Raw genomic sequence first — 12,847 nt, forward strand, 5'->3', positions numbered from 1 at the left:
TTCATCACTCAAAACCCCAATCATGGGTAAGACTGCCGACCCGACTGCTGTCCAGAAGGCCACTATTGACACCCTCAAGCAAGAGGGTAAGACACAGAAAGACATTTCTGAACGAATAGGCTGTTCCCAGAGTGCTGTATCAAGGCACCTCAGTGGGAAGTCTGTGGGAAGGAAAAAGTGTGGCAGAAAACGCTGCACAACGAGAAGAGGTGACCGGACCCTGAGGAAGATTGTGGAGAAGGGCCGATTCCAGACCTTGGGGGACCTGCGGAAGCAGTGGACTGAGTCTGGAGTAGAAACATCCAGAGCCACCGTGCACAGGCGTGTGCAGGAAATGGGCTACAGGTGCCGCATTCCCCAGGTCAAGCCACTTTTGAACCAGAAACAGCGGCAGAAGCGCCTGACCTGGGCTACAGAGAAGCAGCACTGGACTGTTGCTCAGTGGTCCAAAGTATTTTTTTCGGATGAAAGCAAATTCTGCATGTCATTCGGAAATCAAGGTGCCAGAGTCTGGAGGAAGCCTGGGGAGAAGGAAATGCCAAAATGCCAGAAGTCCAGTGTCAAGTACCCACAGTCAGTGATGGTCTGGGGTGCCGTGTCAGCTGCTGGTGTTGGTCCACTGTGTTTTATCAAGGGCAGGGTCAATGCAGCTAGCTATCAGGAGATTTTGGAGCACTTCATGCTTCCATCTGCTGAAAAGCTTTATGGAGATGAAGATTTCATTTTTCAGCACGACCTGGCACCTGCTCACAGTGCCAAAACCACTGGTAAATGGTTTACTGACCATGGTATCACTGTGCTCAATTGGCCTGCCAACTCTCCTGACCTGAACCCCATAGAGAATCTGTGGGATATTGTGAAGAGAACGTTGAGAGACTCAAGACCCAACACTCTGGATGAGCTAAAGGCGCTATCGAAGCATCCTGGGCCTCCATAAGACCTCAGCAGTGCCACAGGCTGATTGCCTTCATGCCACGCCGCATTGAAGCAGTCATTTCTGCCAAAGGATTCCCAACCAAGTATTGAGTGCATAACTGTACATGATTATTTGAAGGTTGACGTTTTCTGTATTAAAAACACTTTTCTTTTATTGGTCAGATGAAATATGCTAATTTTGTGAGATAGGAATTTTGGGTTTTCATGAGCTGTATGCCACAATCATCCGTATTAAGACAATAAAAGACCTAAAATATTTCAGTTAGTGTGCAATGAATCTAAAATATATGAATGTTAAATTTTCATCATGACATTATGGAAAATAATAAACTTTATCACAATATGCTAATTTTTTGAGAAGGACCTGTATATAAATGCTTCTCATAGGTAAAATTATCAGACAGTATATGATAAATTTCCACTGTTATGCTTATGATACTTAACTTTATTCACCCATAAATCCTGATGAATCCAACAAGTTAGGTAGACTACAGATATGTCTTGAAGACATAAAAATTGGACCGGAGTCTTTAAAAAAGAAACTGCTTAGTCAATCAATTATTGTGGAGGGCATTAAATTGGCTTCCAGTCATAAAGTAAAAATCTTTGGTGTTATGTTTGACCAGGACATGTCATTTAAATCCCATATTAAACAGGGTTTTAGGATTTCCTTCTTTTACCTCCGGAATATTGCCAATATTAGAAATATCCTGTCCAGACACTGAAAAACTATTCTATGCATTTGTTACCTCACGGCTGGACTATTGTAATTCTTTACTATCAGGATGTCACAAAATAAGGTTAAAAGCCTTCAGCTGATTCAAAATGGTGCAGCAAGAGTTCTGATGAAAATTACAAAGAGAGATCATATTTCCCCTATCTTAGCTTCCATTCATTAACTCCCTGTTAAATCCAGAACAGAATTTAAAATTCTCCTTCTCACATATAAAACATTTGATAATCAAGGAAGAAATAACTATTTTGACTCACTGTGTTACATTTTCCTACTACTCTCCAATATTTCAGCTTTTAAATGTATGTTTTCTCTCTGTTTCTTCTCTTCATAGAAGGTACACTTGGCTTGGCTCTTTGTTTAGCTGTGACACCTTCCTGAAGGGGCAAGGCCTGAGATGCTGTTGCCAACAACTTAATGTTCTCCTTCTACAGATGATACACTTGGCCCTGTCTTTCATGTTTCTCTCCCAGACATAGCTACTGGTTTAGCCTTTACTGTTTCTAACTATATGTGCTCTCTTTCATACTCTAGACCTAAAAACTGGCTCAGAGTTCATCTGCTTAGCTGTCTTTCTCTCCTAGATGAAGCCACTGAAGGAGCTACAACTGCCTTTAACATTTTACTTTTATTTCCCATAGAAAGTAATCCTAGATTAGTGCTTCTATGTTCTTTTGTGTCTCTGCTCTGTTCTCTCAAACTCCTAGTCAGTTGTGACAGATGGTCGCTCACACTGAGCCTCGTTTTGCTGGAGGTTTCTTCCTGTTGAAGGGGAGTTTTCTTTTCCACTGTTGCTACATGCATGCACAGTATGAGGGATTGCTGCAAATTCAATGACATGGTGCAAGTGACTGTCCACCGTCACTAAATGCATGTATTTACTCAACTTGTAATTTGTAATTGATTTTGTAAAGTGACTTGAGACAACACGTGTTGTGAATTGGCGCTATTTAAATAAACTGAACTGAATTGAATAATAAGATACTCTAAATGTTTTACCAGAATCAACTTACTCTTCTGCTATAACACCAAAATAATACTAAGAACACAAAAAACCCCCAAACAAGCACATTTTTGCCTAAACGTTTTTGTTGATATGGCCTATTACCTCCCTCAATTTTTAAATCTCTCCAAACATTAAGCAAACAAACATTTGATTTCGCATATTGACCTCTTACTGAATGTAGTATTACAAGTAAGGCACAAAGCCTACAATTCATTACCTTCATAAAGACATTGTTCTAATACTGTCCATTACTAATACAGTGCAATACAATCACCTCAGATTACACATTTTCATTTAAGAGTAATTCCAGATCTGCTCAGAATGGGTCCAGTGTAACACAGCCTCAGCTTTGGCCACAGTTCATCTGCTGTCTTTTTTTTAACACAAAAATTAAAAATGTCTTATTTCAAGAGTTTATTTACAGTTTTTTAGTCAGTTATTTCATTCATCTGAACTATGCCCTTAACTCTGTGTACTGATATCTTTACAAGTTAGAGTCATACTCACATATAGGTCATTAACACCTAGTTCCACTATGGTTGGCTTAACCATGTTATGGTTTGCGAGATAGAACCCCAGAATGCAGACGAGCAGGCAGCGTGATGGTGAAAAAAAACAATTTAATAAAAAACAAAAACTCACTCTAAAAAGAGGCAGGAACAAAACAACGAACGGGCAGGCAGAACAGGCAAAAAACAGACTTGGCCAGGCTGGCGAGACAGGCGTGGCGTGACTACAGGACAGGAGCATTATCTGAATAATGTTTCCGCAATGAACAACTGAGCAGGAGTGTATATATGGAGAGTAAACCAGGTGGAACTAAGAGACAGATTAGTTTGGAGCAGGTGAACCAGATAAAGATAATTAACAGACAGAACAGAACATGGCTGGAGCAAGAACAGAGACTCTTGAATACAGACAAAAAAGCCTGCCGAGAACCAAAAACCAAACTTGACAAAACATGAACAAGACTAAAACATGACCAGAAAAATAATAAACAGAAGCATGATTCAAAAACTGTGAGACAAATATAAGAAAAACCCAGAAACCAAAAACCAAACAACCCCAAATCATAACAAACCAAATCTCCATTAGTCAGCATCCTTAGACGCTACCTCTTTGGATAGCCAGATGCAGATGAGAAATTTGGATCATCTTTCTCCTCTTAAACTGTTTCTGTAAGTGGATTAGGAAGACCCATGTTCCATATCCTGGCCTCCACCATCTTCCTTTGGTGTGACATCATCCAGTTAGCCTCAGTTTTCCACGAGGTAAAAACTCCTGCAACTCTCAAATTTCCCTCCTGGTCGTTCAGACATGGCATAAATAGCTTGCATTTAGCTGTAAACAAGCTCGGTGACTGTGGTGCTGTGCAGACGGACATCAGCACACTAGCTCCATGTATTCACCATTCTCACCATATCTACAGGTCCTTCTAAAAAAATTAGCATATTGTGATAAAGTTCATTATTTTTCCATAATGTCATGATGAAAATTTAACATTCATATATTTTAGATTCATTGCACACTCACTGAAATATTTTAGGTCTTTTATTGTCTTAATACGGATGATTGTGGCATACAGCTCATGAAAACCCAAAATTCCTATCTCACAAAATTAGCATATTTCATCCGACCAATAAAAGAAAAGTGTTTTTAATACAAAAAACGTCAACCTTCAAATAATCATGTACAGTTATGCACTCAATACTTGGTTGGGAATCCTTTTGCAGAAATTACTGCTTCAATGCGGCGTGGCATGGAGGCAATCAGCCTGTGGCACTGCTGAGGTCTTATGGAGGCCCAGGATGCTTCGATAGCGGCCTTTAGCTCATCCAGAGTGTTGGGTCTTGAGTCTCTCAACGTTCTCTTCACAATATCCCATAGATTCTCTATGGGGTTCAGGTCAGGAGAGTTGGCAGGCCAATTGAGCACAGTGATACCATGGTCAGTAAACCATTTACCAGTAGTTTTGGCACTGTGAGCAGGTGCCAGGTCGTGCTGAAAAATGAAATCTTCATCTCCATAAAGCTTTTCAGCAGATGGAAGCATGAAGTGCTCCAAAATCTCCTGATAGCTAGCTGCATTGACCCTGCCCTTGATAAAACACAGTGGACCAACACCAGCAGCTGACACGGCACCCCAGACCATCACTGACTGTGGGTACTTGACACTGGACTTCTGGCATTTTGGCATTTCCTTCTCCCCATTCTTCCTCCAGACTCTGGCACCTTGATTTCCGAATGACATGCAGAATTTGCTTTCATCCGAAAAAAATACTTTGGACCACTGAGCAACAGTCCAGTGCTGCTTCTCTGTAGCCCAGGTCAGGCGCTTCTGCCGCTGTTTCTGGTTCAAAAGTGGCTTGACCTGGGGAATGCGGCACCTGTAGCCCATTTCCTGCACACGCCTGTGCACGGTGGCTCTGGATGTTTCTACTCCAGACTCAGTCCACTGCTTCTGCAGGTCCCCCAAGGTCTGGAATCGGCCCTTCTCCACAATCTTCCTCAGGGTCCGGTCACCTCTTCTCGTTGTGCAGCGTTTTCTGCCACACTTTTTCCTTCCCACAGACTTCCCACTGAGGTGCCTTGATACAGCACTCTGGGAACAGCCTATTCGTTCAGAAATGTCTTTCTGTGTCTTACCCTCTTGCTTGAGGGTGTCAATAGTGGCCTTCTGGACAACAGTCAGGTCGGCAGTCTTACCCATGATTGGGGTTTTGAGTGATGAACCAGGCTGGGAGTTTTAAAGGCCTCAGGAATCTTTTGCAGGTGTTTAGAGTTAACTCGTTGATTCAGATGATTAGGTTCATAGCTCGTTTAGAGACCCTTTTAATGATATGCTAATTTTGTGAGATAGGAATTTTGAGTTTTCATGAGCTGTATGCCAAAATCATCTGTATTAAGACAATAAAAGACCTGAAATATTTCAGTTAGTGTGCAATGAATCTAAAATATATGAATGTTAAATTTTCATCATGACATTATGGAAAATAATGAACTTTATCACAATATGCTAATTTTTTGAGAAGGACCTGTAGTAAAGAGAATTGGCCCAAGCACTGAACCCTGTGGTACAGCAAGTAACCTCGGAGTTTTAAGAAGATTTATTATTTACATGAATACATTGGAATATGTCAGACAAATAAGCTTTAAACCAGCTTAGTGCTGTTCCCCTGATCCCTACACACTATTCCAGCCTTTCTAAGAGAATATTGTGATCAACTGTATCAAATGCAGTGCTGAGATCTAACAGAACCAGTACAGACACAAGTCCATTATCTGAGGCCATAAGAATATCATTAATGACTTTCACCAGCTCTGCTTCAGTGTCATGATGAGCTCTGATGCCTGACTGAAGCTCTTCAAGCAGATCATTGCTATGTAAATGCTCACACATTTGATTAGTAACTATTTTCTCAAGAATTTTAGATAAGAACAGAAGATTGGACATAGGTCTGTAATTTATTAAGTTATCTTTATCAAGGGAAGGTTTCTTAAGTAAAAGTTTAGTTACAGCAACCTTAGAAGCCTGTGGTACTGATCTGTTTACTAAGATTATATTTTTATTAGATTTAGATCATATATAAAATAGGGGCGGTAATGAAATGGAACACTTTCTTAAATAATTTGGTTGGGATTGGCTCTAACATACCAGTTGAAGGTTTAGATGAAGCTAATATTTTGATAACTCAGAAAGCTTAACTGGATATGGCGCGACAGTGGCTAGGAGTTAAGCGCGAGACCCATGTACAGAGGTCTTGGTCCGTGATGCAGCTGTCATGGGTTTGAGTCCTGGCCCATTAATGTCTTTCCCCACTCTATACCCCATTACCGGTCAGCTCACTAGTGCCAAAAAAAACTGTCTAACACAGATGAGGTTCTACAGTTACCTCCGATACTGTCTAAGTTACTGAGGATGAAGTAATCAAGTTCAGAAGGATGCCAATGATTTTATTTTTAATAGAATGAATTTTATTTATAAAGAATACCGTAGAGTAATTACTGCTGAGAGCTAAGGGAATAAATGGTTCAACAGAGCTATGACTCTGAGTAAGTTTGGCAACTGTACTAAATAGAAACCTAGGATTATTCTTATTCTCTTGTATTAATGATGAAAAATAAGCTGTTCTAGTTTGGCGCAGTGTCTTTTTGTACAACAGTAGGCAACTTTTCCACATCAAGTAGGAGTCTATTCTCTCCTATTTTATAACATTGTGGTTTAAAATATGCAGCTCTAAATTAAACCAGGGAGCCAGCCTCATATAAATAATTGCCTACTTTTTCAAGGGGGTAATATTGTCTAATGCACCACATAATAAGGAAGTAAATACAAGAACAAAAAAAATCTATTTGTAAAAGGGAAGGAATTAAATTTCTGCCATCCACTGTGTTTTCCTGTGATAATGAGGAAATTAAAAAAGGAACAGATTATTTAATTGTTACAGCATTGTCTGATAATGATCGACATTAATGACATTTTCTTTCAGGTGTGGAGTACTCAGTAAATTAAAATCAAACGTTTTTAAAAAGTTGTCAGACAGGACAGGGTTATTTTTCTACACTCGATGCCATATGTCAGCAAAAGGTCCAGAGTAAGAAGACAAACGTTGGTAGGTTTGAAGATGTTTTGAGCAAAGCCAATTGAGTCTAAGATAACATTAAAGGCTACATTTAGGCTATAACTTTCAGTGGTCAACATGTATGTTAAAATCCCCCACTAAAATGACCTCGTCAGTATTCAACACTAAATCAGATAAGAATTCTGAGAACTGATCTAGAACCGAGAAAAAGGACCTGGTGGACGATACAAAACAACTAACAGAACTGGTTTTAGTGATTTTCAATTTGTTGAGGAAAACTCAGGCTTAAATATTCAAAAGAAATGTAGCTATTAATTGGTCTGGGACTAATCAGGACTTAAACATGGATGCTGTTCCTCTTCCTCACACAGTATTTTCAAGGAATGTGAAAATTAAAAAAATAGAAGGAGTTGACTGATTCATACTAACATCTGCTTGCTGCAGCCATATTTCTGTGAGTCAAAATAAATCAGTCTGATATATTACAAATCAAAGCATTAACTTACAAAGTATCTGAAGAGAGATCTTTTGTTCAATTATCCACATCTAATTGTTTCATTTTTCTGTTCAGTCAGAGTTGTGTTTATTTTACATGGTTTGCTTCTTTTAGATGAGTTTTTAAAGTATTCGATTTTGAACATGGGAAAGACACTGTCTTAACAGGTGATGTATTGATCACCTGTTATTTTTAAGTAAGCGTGTCAGTAATTCACCAGTATAGGTCAGTTTTGCTACAGCGAGACAGTCCTCTCAGGGAAATATGGTGTTATCAATTCAGAGAGTGAGACTTCTGTTTCCAAGATGGACGTGTATGAGCAGAACAGTCTGTGTTTCCGGGTCACCCACAGAATTTAGTGATTGGAGCACAAATTTCAGAACTCTCATAGAAAGTAATAGACTGTTCTACCTTCTAAAGTATGTTGCAACTTTGCCACTAAGACAGGTCTTCTGATGCTTTAAGTGAATTGGAAAAACACAATGAAGTTACTGAAGTCAAGGTAGATGACTCAGATAAACAAGAGAAATCAGCAAATAGAATTAGATTTATTAAGTTTGTGCACAAACAATGTTTTCAATGTAAACATTCGAAATGTAAATATATTTTAAATGGGAATTAATTTTTTTATTGTGTATATACAATGCTTGTAAAAACACAAAGTTTATTCAAAAGGGTTGAATTAGTGCAAATATGCAGTGCCCTTTAACTGTTGAGTAGGCTGAGGGATGAAACTGTCTCTGTGGCAGCTGGTTTTGCAAATAACTCTCCGTAGCGCTGACCCTAAGGTAAGTCTTAACAATTCTAGTCCACATCCTGCAGACCCCAGGATATGTGGGTTCTGCAGTGATGTTAGCTGCCGTTTTCCTGACCCTAGACCTGTACAAGTCATGGATGGAGAGAAGGTCAGCCCTTATGATGCGTTCTGCAGAACTGATTGTTCTTTGTAGTTTAGACCTTTCCTGTTTTGTGGATGAGCCAAACTGCACAGTGATGGACAAACACAGCACAGACTGAATAATGGCAGTTTAGAAGAAGACCAGCAGCTCCTGCAGATGGTTGTACTTCCTGAGTTGATGCAGGAAGTATAGTCTCTGCTGTGTCTTTTTCTGCACATTGTCTATGTGTGAGGACCATCTCAAGTCCTGAGAAAGCGTGGTTCCTAGGAACCAGAAGTGACCCACAGCAGACACAGTATTGTTGAGCATAGTAAGGAGAGGCAGTATGGGGGGGAACTCTCCGGAAGTCCACCACCATCTTGACAGGCTTAAGTGGGTTTAGCACCAAATAGTTCTGGCTGCACCAGGCAATCCATCTCCTGTCTGAATACAGATTCATCATTGTCCTGAATCAGACCAATAACAGGGACATCACCTGCAAACATCCAGAGTTTCATTCAATTAGATCTGCCGAGGTGCATTCATTTGTGTACAGAGAGGAACAGAGAGAGATCACAACCCTGGAGAGTGCCAGTGCAGACAGTTCTTGAGCGGAAGAAGATGCTCCCCAGCTTCACCTACTGTCGTCAATCATTAAGGAAGCTGATGATCCACTGAAAGGTAGAGTCCAGCACAGTAAGCTAGGTGAACCTTAGTTGCTGGTCTCCACCTGTCCACCTGTCCATTCCCAGCTTCCTGACTGATCATCAGCAGCAGGACTCAAACACTATCATGTGCACAAGGCTTGTACGTGACCACTCCATTCATAAATGTCTAAATCTGACAGAAAACACTGTAGAGCCAAAGAAAAGGTTTATTCATAAAAGTAAGCTTTTTTTACCCTGCCTGAGGAGAGGGCATAATTCCATTAACCTTAAGAACAAGACCATGTGTCTTACGCGAAGGTCGGCACCTAACTACATTGCATAAAGACCAGACGTCAACAGAGAAATCAGCTTCTCAAAGCAACCAGGATGTTAGGGAGAACTTGTCTTCACTATCATACTGTGTGAGTGGAGAAGAAGGTGAGAGTACATCTATGGATCCAGTATGGATTCTGAAGTCCTGGTGCATGGCTTTTTAGATACACAAAGTAGTCATGCATTTGTTGGTACACAGAAAAGGTTGTAGGTGGTTTCAGAAACTGTGAAACTAAAGCTTTCTACTATGATGGGAAAATACCTGATTGTCCAGAGTTAAAGGGTTTGTGGACTCAGAATCAGTGCGTTCTCAGAAGGAAGCACCATAGATTTTCCTCCTGCTCATAGAGGAGATTTCATTTCCCTCAAATGTACATACATTCCCACCTGTGAAACAGCCAACAAGTAGACAAATATCAGTATCATATATCATGAGATCCCCTCACTAATGGATTGCAGGGTAGGTCTTCTGATTACGACTGCTCCAGAGCTCTTGCATGTTGAAAGGTCAATATAATGAAGGTCAATACCCTTCTGCAGCTATCTTCACTAAAAACATTACATGTTGATGATGACCTCATCAGTCTGGGTTCTGACAAGGATACAGTTAATTTGGTTAAAAAAGCCCAACCTGTCTGTGCTGAAGGAAAAGTATGCCAACACAACTTCATCTTCAACACTTGGGAGGTTCTTAAGTCCATCTATCCTACTGAATATTGGGATAAAAAACATGGATCTCCACCACAACGTTCCTCTGGTTCAAGGTGTGCTAGGAGTAAGATAGAATATTGAAACATCTTCTCCTTCAAGGTTACACTAGATGAGAAACTGGCTAAATGACAGGGAATTCTCACAATGGTAGTGTTGGAGTCATCCATTGTGGTCGCACAGTTGAACATGAACAGCTCAACAGACATCGCAGCTCTGACGTCACCCGGGATTGTAATCCCGCAGGAAATAAAGTTTTGTTGCCATTTCCAGCGTGTCTCACGGGACGACGCAACGGAGGCGCATATCTGGAGAGACAAAAGCTCGCAGGCGAACTTTTGCTCCACAAGGCCATTCCTGGAAGAGCTTGAAAGCTGGAAATCTGTCTGTTACAAGAAGGTCAGAAGATTCATATACTGATTGAAGACCATGCTGACATCCAGCGCAGGTGAAAACCCACAGAGGTTTAATTTCCAAGGAGATGAGTTTCCTCCTTGTTGATTCAGTCAACTAAACGGTTCTTCATAATTTCCCCTCCTGGACAGATGAGAAGTTTAGCGTTTTTTTTTCTTAATTTGATTACAGATGCGTGACCCCCCTCCCTCGTTTTCTTCAGACTTGACCCATCCTCCACCGGAGAAGAGAAGAAATCAACGTCAGCGTAATTTCGTTCTTTTTATATTAATTTGGATAGGTACATTTAGAAGTCTGGGCAGGATGAGACATAGTTAAGGTGATTTAGAATCAACAGTAGTTAATCCAATGCATCAACTTGTTGCATGCAATACTGATTGAAGTGTTTTATGCTGAGCTGTTTTGATTTGCTGTGCAAGCGCTGCTGAATCGTGCGTGTTCATGTTTTGTCCGGCTGATCCCAAATCAGCCAGGAGTTAGAAGTTGGACTTTTAAAAGTTTTCATTTAAAGCAACTGTGGTCTGGGCCTTGCCTGACCACTCCTTTGTTCCAGTTTTATTACTGGAGTTTTTCCACTGAATTTCCGCCTCAGAGTTTTATGACTCTTTGTTCGAGATTTGGGGCAATCAGCTGCTAGAGGCTAAAGAGGCGCGGCCCCACCGTTTTAGCAGCTGATTGCTGCAATCGAGACATCAGCACCAGGAGGACTTCTATTTCCATTTAACCCAAATTACACATTTTGTCCAAAAACTTGCTGGTTTGATCTTCATAGACACTCCATGTGCATATATTTTTATTTTATTATTATTATTAGGTAGTCATTTTTTCCCCCTTAGTGTAGAATAGTGCTTGTTGGTTAGGTGAAGGTTTTTGGACCAGAATAATGGTATATCAGAATTATTTGGCTTCAATAAATCTTCATATATATAATTAAGAAAGGCGTTTGTGTTAATTTCGTGCAAGAGTGAGTTATCTGTCAAAACAAGGTTGAAGTTCCCCCACCTTCAGTGCAGTGGTTGAATAAACAGTGACATTTTGTGGTTTTGGTTAATAATTTATCAATTATTAATGATGAATAGCTAATTATAATTATCAAAGAGCTGTGAGCCCATAATCACAACACCAGAGGACATCTCTGATTTCAATTAGTAAGTAATGATTTTTGGTTACCCTTAGCAAAAAGTAGTTTATTGAAGTGTACTACGAGTATACTTATTTTATACTTAAAATGAGGCTGCATACTTGAAGTTTACTTTTTATAAACTACATTTTATATACTTAAGAATAGTATAGTGAAGTATACTTGGCTTCTACTGAAAAGTATAATGAGAAGTCTATGACTAAGTACTGTAATAATAAGACTTAAACTTATAATAATGAAGCTTATACTTGTACTTTAGTATAACTTTTATTTCTGCCACAAAGTACTGATACTTGGAATATATTGATCCAAGTACAGGATAAGGTGAAGTCAGACTCATGCTTACATTTACATTTTTCATTACACAAGTTTGCTTTGAGGTATCACCCCTGTTATAAACTTACATGTTCAAGATCATATTGTGCTGGAGTTTAAGTTACAGTATAGTATGTGTGCTCAATTGCATTAACTTTTTGTGCCTTAAAAACATATACAGAAACAGGGAAACAGACTTGACTTTATTGATCAAGTTCTAGTCCCTCTCATAAGGGTTTGGCAATGGTGTTATGTACATAAAATCATCCGTTTCAACAAGAACACATTTTGTTTTAATCATGTCAGGCCAGACAGCATTAACAGTTTCAGTGTGTTTATCCTCATATATGAAAGTACTTTGTACACTGATCTGTGAATCTCTACACACAGGCCTGTCTGATTTAGCAAGTACCTCAACTAAAACACAACATAGTTTGGCACATGAACAGAAAGCAGAAAGTTGATGCGAACATGTTTTTAAAAAAAATAACCAAGTCATTAATTAAACAAAATGTTCCATCTTTTAAGCATACAACACTGTTGTATCTCTTTTTTAGTCTGTCATAGTTTTGACTGTGATACAGTACACCAACAACCAAGAAAATGTTGTAAGACCAGAAGCAGGTGCTTAGATTTTCACACAACTTTGCAATGGCAA

The sequence above is a fragment of the Girardinichthys multiradiatus genome, chromosome 14 (genome assembly GCF_021462225.1).
Source record: "Girardinichthys multiradiatus isolate DD_20200921_A chromosome 14, DD_fGirMul_XY1, whole genome shotgun sequence".
NCBI classification, from domain to species: Eukaryota; Metazoa; Chordata; class Actinopteri; order Cyprinodontiformes; family Goodeidae; genus Girardinichthys; species Girardinichthys multiradiatus.